The 17,360-nt window shown below is 46.5% G+C and overlaps 22 non-coding genes across 22 annotated transcripts; all 22 read left to right on the forward strand.

Annotated features, from left to right (window-relative positions):
- Positions 1-890: 890 nt before the first annotated feature.
- TRNAI-UAU (transfer RNA isoleucine (anticodon UAU)) lies at positions 891-983 on the forward strand. The gene is given in 2 exon segments: positions 891-928; positions 948-983. It is a non-coding gene; the product is annotated as a tRNA-Ile (tRNA).
- A 374-nt stretch (positions 984-1,357) lies between these two features.
- Positions 1,358-1,430, forward strand: TRNAR-CCU (transfer RNA arginine (anticodon CCU)). The gene has a single exon. It is a non-coding gene; the product is annotated as a tRNA-Arg (tRNA).
- A 991-nt stretch (positions 1,431-2,421) lies between these two features.
- Positions 2,422-2,514, forward strand: TRNAI-UAU (transfer RNA isoleucine (anticodon UAU)). The gene is given in 2 exon segments: positions 2,422-2,459; positions 2,479-2,514. It is a non-coding gene; the product is annotated as a tRNA-Ile (tRNA).
- A 374-nt stretch (positions 2,515-2,888) lies between these two features.
- On the forward strand, positions 2,889-2,961 carry TRNAR-CCU (transfer RNA arginine (anticodon CCU)). Its single transcript has one exon. It is a non-coding gene; the product is annotated as a tRNA-Arg (tRNA).
- Positions 2,962-3,952: 991 nt separating this feature from the next.
- Positions 3,953-4,045, forward strand: TRNAI-UAU (transfer RNA isoleucine (anticodon UAU)). The gene is given in 2 exon segments: positions 3,953-3,990; positions 4,010-4,045. It is a non-coding gene; the product is annotated as a tRNA-Ile (tRNA).
- Positions 4,046-4,419: 374 nt separating this feature from the next.
- On the forward strand, positions 4,420-4,492 carry TRNAR-CCU (transfer RNA arginine (anticodon CCU)). The gene has a single exon. It is a non-coding gene; the product is annotated as a tRNA-Arg (tRNA).
- Positions 4,493-5,482: 990 nt separating this feature from the next.
- TRNAI-UAU (transfer RNA isoleucine (anticodon UAU)) lies at positions 5,483-5,575 on the forward strand. The gene is given in 2 exon segments: positions 5,483-5,520; positions 5,540-5,575. It is a non-coding gene; the product is annotated as a tRNA-Ile (tRNA).
- Positions 5,576-5,949: 374 nt separating this feature from the next.
- On the forward strand, positions 5,950-6,022 carry TRNAR-CCU (transfer RNA arginine (anticodon CCU)). The gene has a single exon. It is a non-coding gene; the product is annotated as a tRNA-Arg (tRNA).
- Positions 6,023-7,011: 989 nt separating this feature from the next.
- Positions 7,012-7,104, forward strand: TRNAI-UAU (transfer RNA isoleucine (anticodon UAU)). The gene is given in 2 exon segments: positions 7,012-7,049; positions 7,069-7,104. It is a non-coding gene; the product is annotated as a tRNA-Ile (tRNA).
- Positions 7,105-7,478: 374 nt separating this feature from the next.
- TRNAR-CCU (transfer RNA arginine (anticodon CCU)) lies at positions 7,479-7,551 on the forward strand. The gene has a single exon. It is a non-coding gene; the product is annotated as a tRNA-Arg (tRNA).
- Positions 7,552-8,542: 991 nt separating this feature from the next.
- On the forward strand, positions 8,543-8,635 carry TRNAI-UAU (transfer RNA isoleucine (anticodon UAU)). The gene is given in 2 exon segments: positions 8,543-8,580; positions 8,600-8,635. It is a non-coding gene; the product is annotated as a tRNA-Ile (tRNA).
- A 374-nt stretch (positions 8,636-9,009) lies between these two features.
- Positions 9,010-9,082, forward strand: TRNAR-CCU (transfer RNA arginine (anticodon CCU)). The gene has a single exon. It is a non-coding gene; the product is annotated as a tRNA-Arg (tRNA).
- Positions 9,083-10,073: 991 nt separating this feature from the next.
- TRNAI-UAU (transfer RNA isoleucine (anticodon UAU)) lies at positions 10,074-10,166 on the forward strand. The gene is given in 2 exon segments: positions 10,074-10,111; positions 10,131-10,166. It is a non-coding gene; the product is annotated as a tRNA-Ile (tRNA).
- A 374-nt stretch (positions 10,167-10,540) lies between these two features.
- TRNAR-CCU (transfer RNA arginine (anticodon CCU)) lies at positions 10,541-10,613 on the forward strand. The gene has a single exon. It is a non-coding gene; the product is annotated as a tRNA-Arg (tRNA).
- Positions 10,614-11,602: 989 nt separating this feature from the next.
- Positions 11,603-11,695, forward strand: TRNAI-UAU (transfer RNA isoleucine (anticodon UAU)). Its single transcript is given in 2 exon segments — positions 11,603-11,640; positions 11,660-11,695. It is a non-coding gene; the product is annotated as a tRNA-Ile (tRNA).
- A 374-nt stretch (positions 11,696-12,069) lies between these two features.
- On the forward strand, positions 12,070-12,142 carry TRNAR-CCU (transfer RNA arginine (anticodon CCU)). Its single transcript has one exon. It is a non-coding gene; the product is annotated as a tRNA-Arg (tRNA).
- A 991-nt stretch (positions 12,143-13,133) lies between these two features.
- Positions 13,134-13,226, forward strand: TRNAI-UAU (transfer RNA isoleucine (anticodon UAU)). The gene is given in 2 exon segments: positions 13,134-13,171; positions 13,191-13,226. It is a non-coding gene; the product is annotated as a tRNA-Ile (tRNA).
- A 374-nt stretch (positions 13,227-13,600) lies between these two features.
- On the forward strand, positions 13,601-13,673 carry TRNAR-CCU (transfer RNA arginine (anticodon CCU)). Its single transcript has one exon. It is a non-coding gene; the product is annotated as a tRNA-Arg (tRNA).
- A 989-nt stretch (positions 13,674-14,662) lies between these two features.
- Positions 14,663-14,755, forward strand: TRNAI-UAU (transfer RNA isoleucine (anticodon UAU)). Its single transcript is given in 2 exon segments — positions 14,663-14,700; positions 14,720-14,755. It is a non-coding gene; the product is annotated as a tRNA-Ile (tRNA).
- Positions 14,756-15,129: 374 nt separating this feature from the next.
- TRNAR-CCU (transfer RNA arginine (anticodon CCU)) lies at positions 15,130-15,202 on the forward strand. Its single transcript has one exon. It is a non-coding gene; the product is annotated as a tRNA-Arg (tRNA).
- A 991-nt stretch (positions 15,203-16,193) lies between these two features.
- On the forward strand, positions 16,194-16,286 carry TRNAI-UAU (transfer RNA isoleucine (anticodon UAU)). The gene is given in 2 exon segments: positions 16,194-16,231; positions 16,251-16,286. It is a non-coding gene; the product is annotated as a tRNA-Ile (tRNA).
- Positions 16,287-16,660: 374 nt separating this feature from the next.
- Positions 16,661-16,733, forward strand: TRNAR-CCU (transfer RNA arginine (anticodon CCU)). Its single transcript has one exon. It is a non-coding gene; the product is annotated as a tRNA-Arg (tRNA).
- Positions 16,734-17,360: the final 627 nt, after the last annotated feature.

Genomic DNA, 17,360 nt, shown 5'->3' on the forward strand with positions numbered 1-17,360 from the left:
TCTGAAGCGGATCGTGCCAAACCTGGCCGCGTACTAACATGAAAAGGCAATTTCTATGTCCCAAGAAGAGCAATTCAGTGTAACGCTATCTTCTTTGAATGCAGAGAACGCCCTATGCTTTTGAAAAAGACAGCACCTTGCTTTATTCTTCCTTTATATCCCATTGCCTAGAAAAACACGGGGTACGGAATCGGAGATATCCATCTGCCTCCAATTGTGAATTTTTTTTACAAACAGAATTTCTTTACAATGCAATCCTATGTTGTTGGGATAGGGCACACGCATGGATTGCTAAAAATACAGGCTAACTCCACAGCGCTATAAGGAACCATTCCAATGTCACCCACATTGCATTTTTAAAAAAGGAGTCTGTAACCAAGCCCAGCATAGCAAACCAGCCCCGCAGAGAGATAGGTTAGGGTCACCTGAATCCAACGGTGTTTCCCCCTTCCGAATGGGTGCCTCCTTTCCTGAGTGCTCTCTCTTTCTGTCAATACTCAAATGAGCTCTTTGGAGCAACGAGGGTGTTGCCATTGCTCCAAAGAGGTAAGCGGCAACGCCCTCGTTGCTCCAAATAGCTCGTTTGCATGTTGACAAAGGCAGCGATATCTCGGCAACGGAGGCACCCATTCACAAGGAGAAAACACACTTTAATTCAGGTGACCCTAAACTATATTTCTGTGGGTCTGGGTTGATATGCTGGATTCTGGAGACAAACTTCCTTCAACATGAAACCTGCCAGCACCTTGGATTGTACGACTTCATATATCAGTAAGAGTGAAGTAAAACGACTTGGAGTAGATTCAGAGCATCTTTACTGTCAGCGATCTTAACGGTGATCGTTTGGGAAATATCATGCAAACAAAGCAAGCCCGCAGCACCTCATGTAAGCTCCAGTGGCGCAATCGGTTAGCGCGCGGTACTTATAAAGCAGTAACTGTCGAGCAATGCCGAGGTTGTGAGTTCGAGCCTCACCTGGAGCATCCTTTCTTGCTTCCCTCATCTGTTTTTTTAGAACAGCAGCGAGGCAGCACAGTCTCTCAAGGCGCCTCATCCTCATCTATCAACACCACGGAATCACAAATCAGGCAAACTTGTGTGCTTTGGAAGAGTCCTGGCCCTCCATTAAGCTTTTCTTCTTCTTCTTCACCATTAACAATATCCTGTGACTGTGTCATCCAAAGGAGGCAAGAAAGGTACCCCTGGCTCTTCTTGAAAGAACGCAAGTACGCCAATAAGAAAGCTTTAGATTTGGAACGCAAAAGGTACAAGTCCCATCTGGATAATGCATTTGGATGGCTGGTGCATGTCTGCTTTCTTTGAAAAATAGAATCATAAGGCTTGTGCCCTGCATCCAGCCCCAGTGGCCTAATGGATAAGGCACTGGCCTCCTAAGCCAGGGATTGTGGGTTCGAGTCCCATCTGGGGTGTTTGTCAGCCTAAGCTTTACAAGCGTACCCTGGACGTGTTTTAGGTCCAAATTAAAAGTTCTCAAGCCTCCTCTTCCCGGGGTGATTGTCTCGCTTGCTTCTGAAGCGGATCGTGCCAAACCTGACCGCGTACTAACATGAAAAGGCAATTTCTATGTCCCAAGAAGAGCAATTCAGTGTAACGCTATCTTCTTTGAATGCAGAGAATGCCCTATGCTTTTGAAAAAGACAGCACCTTGCTTTATTCTTCCTTTATATCCCATTGCCTAGACAAACACGGGGTACGGAATCGGAGATATCCATCTGCCTCCAATTGTGAATTTTTTTTACAAACAGAATTTCTTTACAATGCAATCCTATGTTGTTGGGATAGGGCACACGCATGGATTGCTAAAAATACAGGCTAACTCCACAGCGCTATAAGGAACCATTCCAATGTCACACACATTGCATTTCTAAAAAAGGAGTCTGTAACCAAGCCCAGCATAGCAAACCAGCCCCGCAGAGAGATAGGTTAGGGTCACCTGAATCCAACGGTGTTTCCCCCTTCCGAATGGGTGCCTCCTTTCCTGAGTGCTCTCTCTTTCTGTCAATACTCAAATGAGCTCTTTGGAGCAACGAGGGTGTTGCCATTGCTCCAAAGAGGTAAGCGGCAACGCCCTCGTTGCTCCAAATAGCTCGTTTGCATGTTGACAAAGGCAGCGATATCTCGGCAACGGAGGCACCCATTCACAAGGGGAAAACACACTTTAATTCAGGTGACCCTAAGCTATCTATTTCTGTGGGTCTGGGTTGATATGCTGGATTCTGGAGACAAACTTCCTTCAACATGAAACCTGCCAGCACCTTGGATCGTACGACTTCATATATCAGTAAGAGTGAAGTAAAACGACTTGGAGTAGATTCAGAGCATCTTTACTGTCAGCGATCTTAACGGTGATCGTTTGGGAAATATCATGCAAAAAAAGCAAGCCCGCAGCACCTCACGTAATCTCCAGTGGCGCAATCGGTCAGCGCGCGGTACTTATAAAGCAGTAACTGTCGAGCAATGCCGAGGTTGTGAGTTCGAGCCTCACCTAGAGCATCCTTTCTTGCTTCCCTCATCTGTTTTTTTAGAACAGCAGCGAGGCAGCACAGTCTCTCAAGGCGCCTCCTCCTCATCTATCAACACCACGGAATCACAAATCAGGCAAACTTGTGTGCTTTGGAAGAGTCCTGGCCCTCCATTAAGCTTTTCTTCTTCTTCTTCACCATTAACAATATCCTGTGACTGTGTCATCCAAAGGAGGCAAGAAAGGCACCCCTGGCTCTTCTTGAAAGAACTCAAGTACGCCAATAAGAAAGCTTTAGATTTGGAACGCAAAAGGTACAAGTCCCATCTGGATAATGCATTTGGATGGCTGGTGCATGTCTGCTTTCTTTGAAAAATAGAATCATAAGGCTTGTGCCCTGCATCCAGCCCCAGTGGCCTAATGGATAAGGCACTGGCCTCCTAAGCCAGGGATTGTGGGTTCGAGTCCCATCTGGGGTGTTTGTCAGCCTAAGCTTTACAAGCGTACCCTGGACGTGTTTTAGGTCCAAATTAAAAGTTCTCAAGCCTCTTCTTCCCGGGGTGATTGTCTCGCTTGCTTCTGAAGCGGATCGTGCCAAACCTGGCCGCGTACTAACATGAAAAGGCAATTTCTATGTCCCAAGAAGAGCAATTCAGTGTAACGCTATCTTCTTTGAATGCAGAGAACGCCCTATGCTTTTGAAAAAGACAGCACCTTGCTTTATTCTTCCTTTATATCCCATTGCCTAGATAAACACAGGGTACGGAATCGGAGATATCCATCTGCCTCCAATTGTGAATTTTTTTTACAAACAGAATTTCTTTACAATGCAATCCTATGTTGTTGGGATAGGGCACACGCATGGATTGCTAAAAATACAGGCTAACTCCACAGCGCTATAAGGAACCATTCCAATGTCACCCACATTGCATTTTTAAAAAAGGAGTCTGTAACCAAGCCCAGCATAGCAAACCAGCCCCGCAGAGAGATAGGTTAGGGTCACCTGAATCCAACGGTGTTTCCCCCTTCCGAATGGGTGCCTCCTTTCCTGAGTGCTCTCTCTTTCTGTCAATACTCAAATGAGCTCTTTGGAGCAACGAGGGTGTTGCCATTGCTCCAAAGAGGTAAGCGGCAACGCCCTCGTTGCTCCAAATAGCTCGTTTGCATGTTGACAAAGGCAGCGATATCTCGGCAACGGAGGCACCCATTCACAAGGGGAAAACACACTTTAATTCAGGTGACCCTAAGCTATCTATTTCTGTGGGTCTGGGTTGATATGCTGGATTCTGGAGACAAACTTCCTTCAACATGAAACCTGCCAGCACCTTGGATCGTACGACTTCATATATCAGTAAGAGTGAAGTAAAACGACTTGGAGTAGATTCAGAGCATCTTTACTGTCAGCGATCTTAACGGTGATCGTTTGGGAAATATCATGCAAAAAAAGCAAGCCCGCAGCACCTCACGTAAGCTCCAGTGGCGCAATCGGTCAGCGCGCGGTACTTATAAAGCAGTAACTGTCGAGCAATGCCGAGGTTGTGAGTTCGAGCCTCACCTGGAGCATCCTTTCTTGCTTCCCTCATCTGTTTTTTTAGAACAGCAGCGAGGCAGCACAGTCTCTCAAGGCGCCTCATCCTCATCTATCAACACCACGGAATCACAAATCAGGCAAACTTGTGTGGTTTGGAAGAGTCCTGGCCCTCCATTAAGCTTTTCTTCTTCTTCTTCACCATTAACAATATCCTGTGACTGTGTCATCCAAAGGAGGCAAGAAAGGCACCCCTGGCTCTTCTTGAAAGAACGCAAGCACGCCAATAAGAAAGCTTTAGATTTGGAACGCAAAAGGTACAAGTCCCATCTGGATAATGCATTTGGATGGCTGGTGCATGTCTGCTTTCTTTGAAAAATAGAATCATAAGGCTTGTGCCCTGCATCCAGCCCCAGTGGCCTAATGGATAAGGCACTGGCCTCCTAAGCCAGGGATTGTGGGTTTGAGTCCCATCTGGGGTGTTTGTCAGCCTAAGCTTTACAAGCGTACCCTGGACGTGTTTTAGGTCCAAATTAAAAGTTCTCAAGCCTCCTCTTCCCGGGGTGATTGTCTCGCTTGCTTCTGAAGCGGATCGTGCCAAACCTGACCGCGTACTAACATGAAAAGGCAATTTCTATGTCCCAAGAAGAGCAATTCAGTGTAACGCTATCTTCTTTGAATGCAGAGAACGCCCTATGCTTTTGAAAAAGACAGCACCTTGCTTTATTCTTCCTTTATATCCCATTGCCTAGACAAACACGGGGTACGGAATCGGAGATATCCATCTGCCTCCAATTGTGAATTTTTTTACAAACAGAATTTCTTTACAATGCAATCCTATGTTGTTGGGATAGGGCACACGCATGGATTGCTAAAAATACAGGCTAACTCCACAGCGCTATAAGGAACCATTCCAATGTCACCCACATTGCATTTTTAAAAAAGGAGTCTGTAACCAAGCCCAGCATAGCAAACCAGCCCCGCAGAGAGATAGGTTAGGGTCACCTGAATCCAACGGTGTTTCCCCCTTCCGAATGGGTGCCTCCTTTCCTGAGTGCTCTCTCTTTCTGTCAATACTCAAATGAGCTCTTTGGAGCAACGAGGGTGTTGCCATTGCTCCAAAGAGGTAAGCGGCAACGCCCTCGTTGCTCCAAATAGCTCGTTTGCATGTTGACAAAGGCAGCGATATCTCGGCAACGGAGGCACCCATTCACAAGGGGAAAACACACTTTAATTCAGGTGACCCTAAGCTATCTATTCCTGTGGGTCTGGGTTGATATGCTGGATTCTGGAGACAAACTTCCTTCAACATGAAACCTGCCAGCACCTTGGATCGTACGACTTCATATATCAGTAAGAGTGAAGTAAAACGACTTGGAGTAGATTCAGAGCATCTTTACTGTCAGCGATCTTAACGGTGATCGTTTGGGAAATATCATGCAAAAAAAGCAAGCCAGCAGGACCTCACGTAAGCTCCAGTGGCGCAATCGGTCAGCGCGCGGTACTTATAAAGCAGTAACTGTCGAGCAATGCCGAGGTTGTGAGTTCGAGCCTCACCTGGAGCATCCTTTCTTGCTTCCCTCATCTGTTTTTTTAGAACAGCAGCGAGGCAACACAGTCTCTCAAGGCGCCTCCTCCTCATCTATCAACACCACGGAATCACAAATCAGGCAAACTTGTGTGCTTTGGAAGAGTCCTGGCCCTCCATTAAGCTTTTCTTCTTCTTCTTCACCATTAACAATATCCTGTGACTGTGTCATCCAAAGCAGGCAAGAAAGGCATCCCTGGCTCTTCTTGAAAGAACGCAAGCACGCCAATAAGAAAGCTTTAGATTTGGAACGCAAAAGGTACAAGTCCCATCTGGATAATGCATTTGAATGGCTGGTGCATGTCTGCTTTCTTTGAAAAATAGAATCATAAGGCTTATGCCCTGCATCCAGCCCCAGTGGCCTAATGGATAAGGCACTGGCCTCCTAAGCCAGGGATTGTGGGTTCGAGTCCCATCTGGGGTGTTTGTCAGCCTAAGCTTTACAAGCGTACCCTGGACGTGTTTTAGGTCCAAATTAAAAGTTCTCAAGCCTCCTCTTCCCGGGGTGATTGTCTCGCTTGCTTCTGAAGCGGATCGTGCCAAACCTGACCGCGTACTAATATGAAAAGGCAATTTCTATGTCTCAAGAAGAGCAATTCAGTGTAACGCTATCTTCTTTGAATGCAGAGAACGCCCTATGCTTTTGAAAAAGACAGCACCTTGCTTTATTCTTCCTTTATATCCCATTGCCTAGACAAACACGGGGTACGGAATCGGAGATATCCATCTGCCTCCAATTGTGAATTTTTTTTACAAACAGAATTTCTTTACAATGCAATCCTATGTTGTTGGGATAGGGCACACGCATGGATTGCTAAAAATACAGGCTAACTCCACAGCGCTATAAGGAACCATTCCAATGTCACCCACATTGCATTTTTAAAAAAGGAGTCTGTAACCAAGCCCAGCATAGCAAACCAGCCCCGCAGAGAGATAGGTTAGGGTCACCTGAATCCAACGGTGTTTCCCCCTTCCGAATGGGTGCCTCCTTTCCTGAGTGCTCTCTCTTTCTGTCAATACTCAAATGAGCTCTTTGGAGCAACGAGGGTGTTGCCATTGCTCCAAAGAGGTAAGCGGCAACGCCCTCGTTGCTCCAAATAGCTCGTTTGCATGTTGACAAAGGCAGCGATATCTCGGCAACGGAGGCACCCATTCACAAGGAGAAAACACACTTTAATTCAGGTGACCCTAAACTATATTTCTGTGGGTCTGGGTTGATATGCTGGATTCTGGAGACAAACTTCCTTCAACATGAAACCTGCCAGCACCTTGGATCGTACGACTTCATATATCAGTAAGAGTGAAGTAAAACGACTTGGAGTAGATTCAGAGCATCTTTACTGTCAGCGATCTTAACGGTGATCGTTTGGGAAATATCATGCAAAAAAAGCAAGCCCGCAGCACCTCACGTAAGCTCCAGTGGCGCAATCGGTCAGCGCGCGGTACTTATAAAGCAGTAACTGTCGAGCAATGCCGAGGTTGTGAGTTCGAGCCTCACCTGGAGCATCCTTTCTTGCTTCCCTCATCTGTTTTTTTAGAACAGCAGCGAGGCAACATAGTCTCTCAAGGCGCCTCCTCCTCATCTATCAACACCACGGAATCACAAATCAGGCAAACTTGTGTGCTTTGGAAGAGTCCTGGCCCTCCATTAAGCTTTTCTTCTTCTTCTTCACCATTAACAATATCCTGTGACTGTGTCATCCAAAGGAGGCAAGAAAGGCACCCCTGGCTCTTCTTGAAAGAACGCAAGTACGCCAATAAGAAAGCTTTAGATTTGGAACGCAAAAGGTACAAGTCCCATCTGGATAATGCATTTGGATGGCTGGTGCATGTCTGCTTTCTTTGAAAAATAGAATCATAAGGCTTGTGCCCTGCATCCAGCCCCAGTGGCCTAATGGATAAGGCACTGGCCTCCTAAGCCAGGGATTGTGGGTTCGAGTCCCATCTGGGGTGTTTGTCAGCCTAAGCTTTACAAGCGTACCCTGGATGTGTTTTAGGTCCAAATTAAAAGTTCTCAAGCCTCCTCTTCCCGGGGTGATTGTCTCGCTTGCTTCTGAAGCGGATCGTGCCAAACCTGACCGCGTACTAACATGAAAAGGCAATTTCTATGTCCCAAGAAGAGCAATTCAGTGTAACGCTATCTTCTTTGAATGCAGAGAACGCCCTATGCTTTTGAAAAAGACAGCACCTTGCTTTATTCTTCCTTTATATCCCATTGCCTAGACAAACACGGGGTACGGAATCGGAGATATCCATCTGCCTCCAATTGTGAATTTTTTTTACAAACAGAATTTCTTTACAATGCAATCCTATGTTGTTGGGATAGGGCACACGCATGGATTGCTAAAAATACAGGCTAACTCCACAGCGCTATAAGGAACCATTCCAATGTCACCCACATTGCATTTTTAAAAAAGGAGTCTGTAACCAAGCCAGGCATAGAAAACCAGCCCCGCAGAGAGATAGGTTAGGGTCACCTGAATCCAACGGTGTTTCCCCCTTCCGAATGGGTGCCTCCTTTCCTGAGTGCTCTCTCTTTCTGTCAATACTCAAATGAGCTCTTTGGAGCAACGAGGGTGTTGCCATTGCTCCAAAGAGGTAAGCGGCAACGCCCTCGTTGCTCCAAATAGCTCGTTTGCATGTTGACAAAGGCAGCGATATCTCGGCAACGGAGGCACCCATTCACAAGGAGAAAACACACTTTAATTCAGGTGACCCTAAGCTATCTATTTCTGTGGGTCTGGGTTGATATGCTGGATTCTGGAGACAAACTTCCTTCAACATGAAACCTGCCAGCACCTTGGATCGTACGACTTCATATATCAGTAAGAGTGAAGTAAAACGACTTGGAGTAGATTCAGAGCATCTTTACTGTCAGCGATCTTAACGGTGATCGTTTGGGAAATATCATGCAAACAAAGCAAGCCCGCAGCACCTCACGTAAGCTCCAGTGGCGCAATCGGTCAGCGCGCGGTACTTATAAAGCAGTAACTGTCGAGCAATGCCGAGGTTGTGAGTTCGAGCCTCACCTGGAGCATCCTTTCTCGCTTCCCTCATCTGTTTTTTTAGAACAGCAGCGAGGCAGCACAGTCTCTCAAGGCGCCTCATCCTCATCTATCAACACCACGGAATCACAAATCAGGCAAACTTGTGTGGTTTGGAAGAGTCCTGGCCCTCCATTAAGCTTTTCTTCTTCTTCTTCACCATTAACAATATCCTGTGACTGTGTCATCCAAAGGAGGCAAGAAAGGCACCCCTGGCTCTTCTTGAAAGAATGCAAGCACGCCAATAAGAAAGCTTTAGATTTGGAACGCAAAAGGTACAAGTCCCATCTGGATAATGCATTTGGATGGCTGGTGCATGTCTGCTTTCTTTGAAAAATAGAATCATAAGGCTTGTGCCCTGCATCCAGCCCCAGTGGCCTAATGGATAAGGCACTGGCCTCCTAAGCCAGGGATTGTGGGTTTGAGTCCCATCTGGGGTGTTTGTCAGCCTAAGCTTTACAAGCGTACCCTGGACGTGTTTTAGGTCCAAATTAAAAGTTCTCAAGCCTCCTCTTCCCGGGGTGATTGTCTCGCTTGCTTCTGAAGCGGATCGTGCCAAACCTGACCGCGTACTAACATGAAAAGGCAATTTCTATGTCCCAAGAAGAGCAATTCAGTGTAACGCTATCTTCTTTGAATGCAGAGAACGCCCTATGCTTTTGAAAAAGACAGCACCTTGCTTTATTCTTCCTTTATATCCCATTGCCTAGACAAACACGGGGTACGGAATCGGAGATATCCATCTGCCTCCAATTGTGAATTTTTTTTACAAACAGAATTTCTTTACAATGCAATCCTATGTTGTTGGGATAGGGCACACGCATGGATTGCTAAAAATACAGGCTAACTCCACAGCGCTATAAGGAACCATTCCAATGTCACCCACATTGCATTTTTAAAAAAGGAGTCTGTAACCAAGCCCAGCATAGCAAACCAGCCCCGCAGAGAGATAGGTTAGGGTCACCTGAATCCAACGGTGTTTCCCCCTTCCGAATGGGTGCCTCCTTTCCTGAGTGCTCTCTCTTTCTGTCAATACTCAAATGAGCTCTTTGGAGCAACGAGGGTGTTGCCATTGCTCCAAAGAGGTAAGCGGCAACGCCCTCGTTGCTCCAAATAGCTCGTTTGCATGTTGACAAAGGCAGCGATATCTCGGCAACGGAGGCACCCATTCACAAGGGGAAAACACACTTTAATTCAGGTGACCCTAAGCTATCTATTTCTGTGGGTCTGGGTTGATATGCTGGATTCTGGAGACAAACTTCCTTCAACATGAAACCTGCCAGCACCTTGGATCGTACGACTTCATATATCAGTAAGAGTGAAGTAAAACGACTTGGAGTAGATTCAGAGCATCTTTACTGTCAGCGATCTTAACGGTGATCGTTTGGGAAATATCATGCAAAAAAAGCAAGCCAGCAGGACCTCACGTAAGCTCCAGTGGCGCAATCGGTCAGCGCGCGGTACTTATAAAGCAGTAACTGTCGAGCAATGCCGAGGTTGTGAGTTCGAGCCTCACCTGGAGCATCCTTTCTTGCTTCCCTCATCTGTTTTTTTAGAACAGCAGCGAGGCAACACAGTCTCTCAAGGCGCCTCCTCCTCATCTATCAACACCACGGAATCACAAATCAGGCAAACTTGTGTGCTTTGGAAGAGTCCTGGCCCTCCATTAAGCTTTTCTTCTTCTTCTTCACCATTAACAATATCCTGTGACTGTGTCATCCAAAGCAGGCAAGAAAGGCATCCCTGGCTCTTCTTGAAAGAACGCAAGCACGCCAATAAGAAAGCTTTAGATTTGGAACGCAAAAGGTACAAGTCCCATCTGGATAATGCATTTGGATGGCTGGTGCATGTCTGCTTTCTTTGAAAAATAGAATCATAAAGCTTGTGCCCTGCATCCAGCCCCAGTGGCCTAATGGATAAGGCACTGGCCTCCTAAGCCAGGGATTGTGGGTTCGAGTCCCGTCTGGGGTGTTTGTCAGCCTAAGCTTTACAAGCGTACCCTGGACGTGTTTTAGGTCCAAATTAAAAGTTCTCAAGCCTCCTCTTCCCGGGGTGATTGTCTCGCTTGCTTCTGAAGCGGATCGTGCCAAACCTGGCCGCGTACTAACATGAAAAGGCAATTTCTATGTCCCAAGAAGAGCAATTCAGTGTAACGCTATCTTCTTTGAATGCAGAGAACGCCCTATGCTTTTGAAAAAGACAGCACCTTGCTTTATTCTTCCTTTATATCCCATTGCCTAGACAAACACGGGGTACGGAATCGGAGATATCCATCTGCCTCCAATTGTGAATTTTTTTTACAAACAGAATTTCTTTACAATGCAATCCTATGTTGTTGGGATAGGGCACACGCATCGATTGCTAAAAATACAGGCTAACTCCACAGCGCTATAAGGAACCATTCCAATGTCACCCACATTGCATTTTTAAAAAAGGAGTCTGTAACCAAGCCCAGCATAGCAAACCAGCCCCGCAGAGAGATAGGTTAGGGTCACCTGAATCCAACGGTGTTTCCCCCTTCCGAATGGGTGCCTCCTTTCCTGAGTGCTCTCTCTTTCTGTCAATACTCAAATGAGCTCTTTGGAGCAACGAGGGTGTTGCCATTGCTCCAAAGAGGTAAGCGGCAACGCCCTCGTTGCTCCAAATAGCTCGTTTGCATGTTGACAAAGGCAGCGATATCTCGGCAACGGAGGCACCCATTCACAAGGAGAAAACACACTTTAATTCAGGTGACCCTAAACTATATTTCTGTGGGTCTGGGTTGATATGCTGGATTCTGGAGACAAACTTCCTTCAACATGAAACCTGCCAGCACCTTGGATCGTACGACTTCATATATCAGTAAGAGTGAAGTAAAACGACTTGGAGTAGATTCAGAGCATCTTTACTGTCAGCGATCTTAACGGTGATCGTTTGGGAAATATCATGCAAACAAAGCAAGCCCACAGCACCTCACGTAAGCTCCAGTGGCGCAATCGGTTAGCGCGCGGTACTTATAAAGCAGTAACTGTCGAGCAATGCCGAGGTTGTGAGTTCGAGCCTCACCTGGAGCATCCTTTCTTGCTTCCCTCATCTGTTTTTTTAGAACAGCAGCGAGGCAGCACAGTCTCTCAAGGCGCCTCATCCTCATCTATCAACACCACGGAATCACAAATCAGGCAAACTTGTGTGCTTTAGAAGAGTCCTGGCCCTCCATTAAGCTTTTCTTCTTCTTCTTCACCATTAACAATATCCTGTGACTGTGTCATCCAAAGGAGGCAAGAAAGGCACCCCTGGCTCTTCTTGAAAGAACGCAAGCACGCCAATAAGAAAGCTTTAGATTTGGAACGCAAAAGGTACAAGTCCCATCTGGATAATGCATTTGGATGGCTGGTGCATGTCTGCTTTCTTTGAAAAATAGAATCATAAGGCTTATGCCCTGCATCCAGCCCCAGTGGCCTAATGGATAAGGCACTGGCCTCCTAAGCCAGGGATTGTGGGTTCGAGTCCCATCTGGGGTGTTTGTCAGCCTAAGCTTTACAAGCGTACCCTGGACGTGTTTTAGGTCCAAATTAAAAGTTCTCAAGCCTCCTCTTCCCGGGGTGATTGTCTCACTTGCTTCTGAAGCGGATCGTGCCAAACCTGACCGCGTACTAACATGAAAAGGCAATTTCTATGTCTCAAGAAGAGCAATTCAGTGTAACGCTATCTTCTTTGAATGCAGAGAACGCCCTATGCTTTTGAAAAAGACAGCACCTTGCTTTATTCTTCCTTTATATCCCATTGCCTAGACAAACACGGGGTACGGAATCGGAGATATCCATCTGCCTCCAATTGTGAATTTTTTTTACAAACAGAATTTCTTTACAATGCAATCCTATGTTGTTGGGATAGGGCACACGCATGGATTGCTAAAAATACAGGCTAACTCCACAGCGCTATAAGGAACCATTCCAATGTCACCCACATTGCATTTTTAAAAAAGGAGTCTGTAACCAAGCCCAGCATAGCAAACCAGCCCCGCAGAGAGATAGGTTAGGGTCACCTGAATCCAACGGTGTTTCCCCCTTCCGAATGGGTGCCTCCTTTCCTGAGTGCTCTCTCTTTCTGTCAATACTCAAATGAGCTCTTTGGAGCAACGAGGGTGTTGCCATTGCTCCAAAGAGGTAAGCGGCAACGCCCTCGTTGCTCCAAATAGCTCGTTTGCATGTTGACAAAGGCAGCGATATCTCGGCAACGGAGGCACCCATTCACAAGGGGAAAACACACTTTAATTCAGGTGACCCTAAGCTATCTATTTCTGTGGGTCTGGGTTGATATGCTGGATTCTGGAGACAAACTTCCTTCAACATGAAACCTGCCAGCACCTTGGATCGTACGACTTCATATATCAGTAAGAGTGAAGTAAAACGACTTGGAGTAGATTCAGAGCATCTTTACTGTCAGCGATCTTAACGGTGATCGTTTGGGAAATATCATGCAAAAAAAGCAAGCCCGCAGGACCTCACGTAAGCTCCAGTGGCGCAATCGGTCAGCGCGCGGTACTTATAAAGCAGTAACTGTCGAGCAATGCCGAGGTTGTGAGTTCGAGCCTCACCTGGAGCATCCTTTCTTGCTTCCCTCATCTGTTTTTTTAGAACAGCAGCGAGGCAACACAGTCTCTCAAGGCGCCTCCTCCTCATCTATCAACACCACGGAATCACAAATCAGGCAAACTTGTGTGCTTTGGAAGAGTCCTGGCCCTCCATTAAGCTTTTCTTCTTCTTCTTCACCATTAACAATATCCTGTGACTGTGTCATCCAAAGCAGGCAAGAAAGGCACCCCTGGCTCTTCTTGAAAGAACGCAAGTACGCCAATAAGAAAGCTTTAGATTTGGAACGCAAAAGGTACAAGTCCCATCTGGATAATGCATTTGGATGGCTGGTGCATGTCTGCTTTCTTTGAAAAATAGAATCATAAGGCTTGTGCCCTGCATCCAGCCCCAGTGGCCTAATGGATAAGGCACTGGCCTCCTAAGCCAGGGATTGTGGGTTCGAGTCCCATCTGGGGTGTTTGTCAGCCTAAGCTTTACAAGCGTACCCTGGATGTGTTTTAGGTCCAAATTAAAAGTTCTCAAGCCTCTTCTTCCCGGGGTGATTGTCTCGCTTGCTTCTGAAGCGGATCGTGCCAAACCTGGCAGCGTACTAACATGAAAAGGCAATTTCTATGTCCCAAGAAGAGCAATTCAGTGTAACGCTATCTTCTTTGAATGCAGAGAACGCCCTATGCCTTTGAAAAAGACAGCACCTTGCTTTATTCTTCCTTTATATCCCATTGCCTAGACAAACACGGGGTACGGAATCGGAGATATCCATCTGCCTCCAATTGTGAATTTTTTTTACAAACAGAATTTCTTTACAATGCAATCCTATGTTGTTGGGATAGGGCACACGCATGGATTGCTAAAAATACAGGCTAACTCCACAGCGCTATAAGGAACCATTCCAATGTCACCCACATTGCATTTTTAAAAAAGGAGTCTGTAACCAAGCCCAGCATAGCAAACCAGCCCCGCAGAGAGATAGGTTAAGGTCACCTGAATCCAACGGTGTTTCCCCCTTCCGAATGGGTGCCTCCTTTCCTGAGTGCTCTCTCTTTCTGTCAATACTCAAATGAGCTCTTTGGAGCAACGAGGGTGTTGCCATTGCTCCAAAGAGGTAAGCGGCAACGCCCTCGTTGCTCCAAATAGCTCGTTTGCATGTTGACAAAGGCAGCGATATCTCGGCAACGGAGGCACCCATTCACAAGGAGAAAACACACTTTAATTCAGGTGACCCTAAACTATATTTCTGTGGGTCTGGGTTGATATGCTGGATTCTGGAGACAAACTTCCTTCAACATGAAACCTGCCAGCACCTTGGATCGTACGACTTCATATATCAGTAAGAGTGAAGTAAAACGACTTGGAGTAGATTCAGAGCATCTTTACTGTCAGCGATCTTAACGGTGATCGTTTGGGAAATATCATGCAAACAAAGCAAGCCCGCAGCACCTCACGTAAGCTCCAGTGGCGCAATCGGTCAGCGCGCGGTACTTATAAAGCAGTAACTGTCGAGCAATGCCGAGGTTGTGAGTTCGAGCCTCACCTGGAGCATCCTTTCTTGCTTCCCTCATCTGTTTTTTTAGAACAGCAGCGAGGCAGCACAGTCTCTCAAGGCGCCTCATCCTCATCTATCAACACCACGGAATCACAAATCAGGCAAACTTGTGTGGTTTGGAAGAGTCCTGGCCCTCCATTAAGCTTTTCTTCTTCTTCTTCACCATTAACAATATCCTGTGACTGTGTCATCCAAAGGAGGCAAGAAAGGCACCCCTGGCTCTTCTTGAAAGAACGCAAGCACGCCAATAAGAAAGCTTTAGATTTGGAACGCAAAAGGTACAAGTCCCATCTGGATAATGCATTTGGATGGCTGGTGCATGTCTGCTTTCTTTGAAAAATAGAATCATAAGGCTTGTGCCCTGCATCCAGCCCCAGTGGCCTAATGGATAAGGCACTGGCCTCCTAAGCCAGGGATTGTGGGTTTGAGTCCCATCTGGGGTGTTTGTCAGCCTAAGCTTTACAAGCGTACCCTGGACGTGTTTTAGGTCCAAATTAAAAGTTCTCAAGCCTCCTCTTCCCGGGGTGATTGTCTCGCTTGCTTCTGAAGCGGATCGTGCCAAACCTGACCGCGTACTAACATGAAAAGGCAATTTCTATGTCCCAAGAAGAGCAATTCAGTGTAACGCTATCTTCTTTGAATGCAGAGAACGCCCTATGCTTTTGAAAAAGACAGCACCTTGCTTTATTCTTCCTTTATATCCCATTGCCTAGACAAACACGGGGTACGGAATCGGAGATATCCATCTGCCTCCAATTGTGAATTTTTTTTACAAACAGAATTTCTTTACAATGCAATCCTATGTTGTTGGGATAGGGCACACGCATGGATTGCTAAAAATACAGGCTAACTCCACAGCGCTATAAGGAACCATTCCAATGTCACCCACATTGCATTTTTAAAAAAGGAGTCTGTAACCAAGCCCAGCATAGCAAACCAGCCCCGCAGAGAGATAGGTTAGGGTCACCTGAATCCAACGGTGTTTCCCCCTTCCGAATGGGTGCCTCCTTTCCTGAGTGCTCTCTCTTTCTGTCAATACTCAAATGAGCTCTTTGGAGCAACGAGGGTGTTGCCATTGCTCCAAAGAGGTAAGCGGCAACGCCCTCGTTGCTCCAAATAGCTCGTTTGCATGTTGACAAAGGCAGCGATATCTCGGCAACGGAGGCACCCATTCACAAGGGGAAAACACACTTTAATTCAGGTGACCCTAAGCTATCTATTTCTGTGGGTCTGGGTTGATATGCTGGATTCTGGAGACAAACTTCCTTCAACATGAAACCTGCCAGCACCTTGGATCGTACGACTTCATATATCAGTAAGAGTGAAGTAAAACGACTTGGAGTAGATTCAGAGCATCTTTACTGTCAGCGATCTTAACGGTGATCGTTTGGGAAATATCATGCAAAAAAAGCAAGCCAGCAGGACCTCACGTAAGCTCCAGTGGCGCAATCGGTCAGCGCGCGGTACTTATAAAGCAGTAACTGTCGAGCAATGCCGAGGTTGTGAGTTCGAGCCTCACCTGGAGCATCCTTTCTTGCTTCCCTCATCTGTTTTTTTAGAACAGCAGCGAGGCAACACAGTCTCTCAAGGCGCCTCCTCCTCATCTATCAACACCACGGAATCACAAATCAGGCAAACTTGTGTGCTTTGGAAGAGTCCTGGCCCTCCATTAAGCTTTTCTTCTTCTTCTTCACCATTAACAATATCCTGTGACTGTGTCATCCAAAGCAGGCAAGAAAGGCATCCCTGGCTCTTCTTGAAAGAACGCAAGCACGCCAATAAGAAAGCTTTAGATTTGGAACGCAAAAGGTACAAGTCCCATCTGGATAATGCATTTGGATGGCTGGTGCATGTCTGCTTTCTTTGAAAAATAGAATCATAAAGCTTGTGCCCTGCATCCAGCCCCAGAGGCCTAATGGATAAGGCACTGGCCTCCTAAGCCAGGGATTGTGGGTTCGAGTCCCATCTGGGGTGTTTGTCAGCCTAAGCTTTACAAGCGTACCCTGGACGTGTTTTAGGTCCAAATTAAAAGTTCTCAAGCCTCCTCTTCCCGGGGTGATTGTCTCGCTTGCTTCTGAAGCGGATCGTGCCAAACCTGGCCGCGTACTAACATGAAAAGGCAATTTCTATGTCCCAAGAAGAGCAATTCAGTGTAACGCTATCTTCTTTGAATGCAGAGATCGCCCTATGCTTTTGAAAAAGACAGCACCTTGCTTTATTCTTCCTTTATATCCCATTGCCTAGACAAACACGGGGTACGGAATCGGAGATATCCATCTGCCTCCAATTGTGAATTTTTTTTACAAACAGAATTTCTTTACAATGCAATCCTATGTTGTTGGGATAGGGCACACGCATGGATTGCTAAAAATACAGGCTAACTCCACAGCGCTATAAGGAACCATTCCAATGTCACCCACATTGCATTTTTAAAAAAGGAGTCTGTAACCAAGCCCATCATAGCAAACCAGCCCCGCAGAGAGATAGGTTAGGGTCACCTGAATCCAACGGTGTTTCCCCCTTCCGAATGGGTGCCTCCTTTCCTGAGTGCTCTCTCTTTCTGTCAATACTCAAATGAGCTCTTTGGAGCAACGAGGGTGT

The sequence above is a fragment of the Leptodactylus fuscus genome, chromosome 5 (genome assembly GCF_031893055.1).
Source record: "Leptodactylus fuscus isolate aLepFus1 chromosome 5, aLepFus1.hap2, whole genome shotgun sequence".
Taxonomy (NCBI): Eukaryota; Metazoa; Chordata; class Amphibia; order Anura; family Leptodactylidae; genus Leptodactylus; species Leptodactylus fuscus.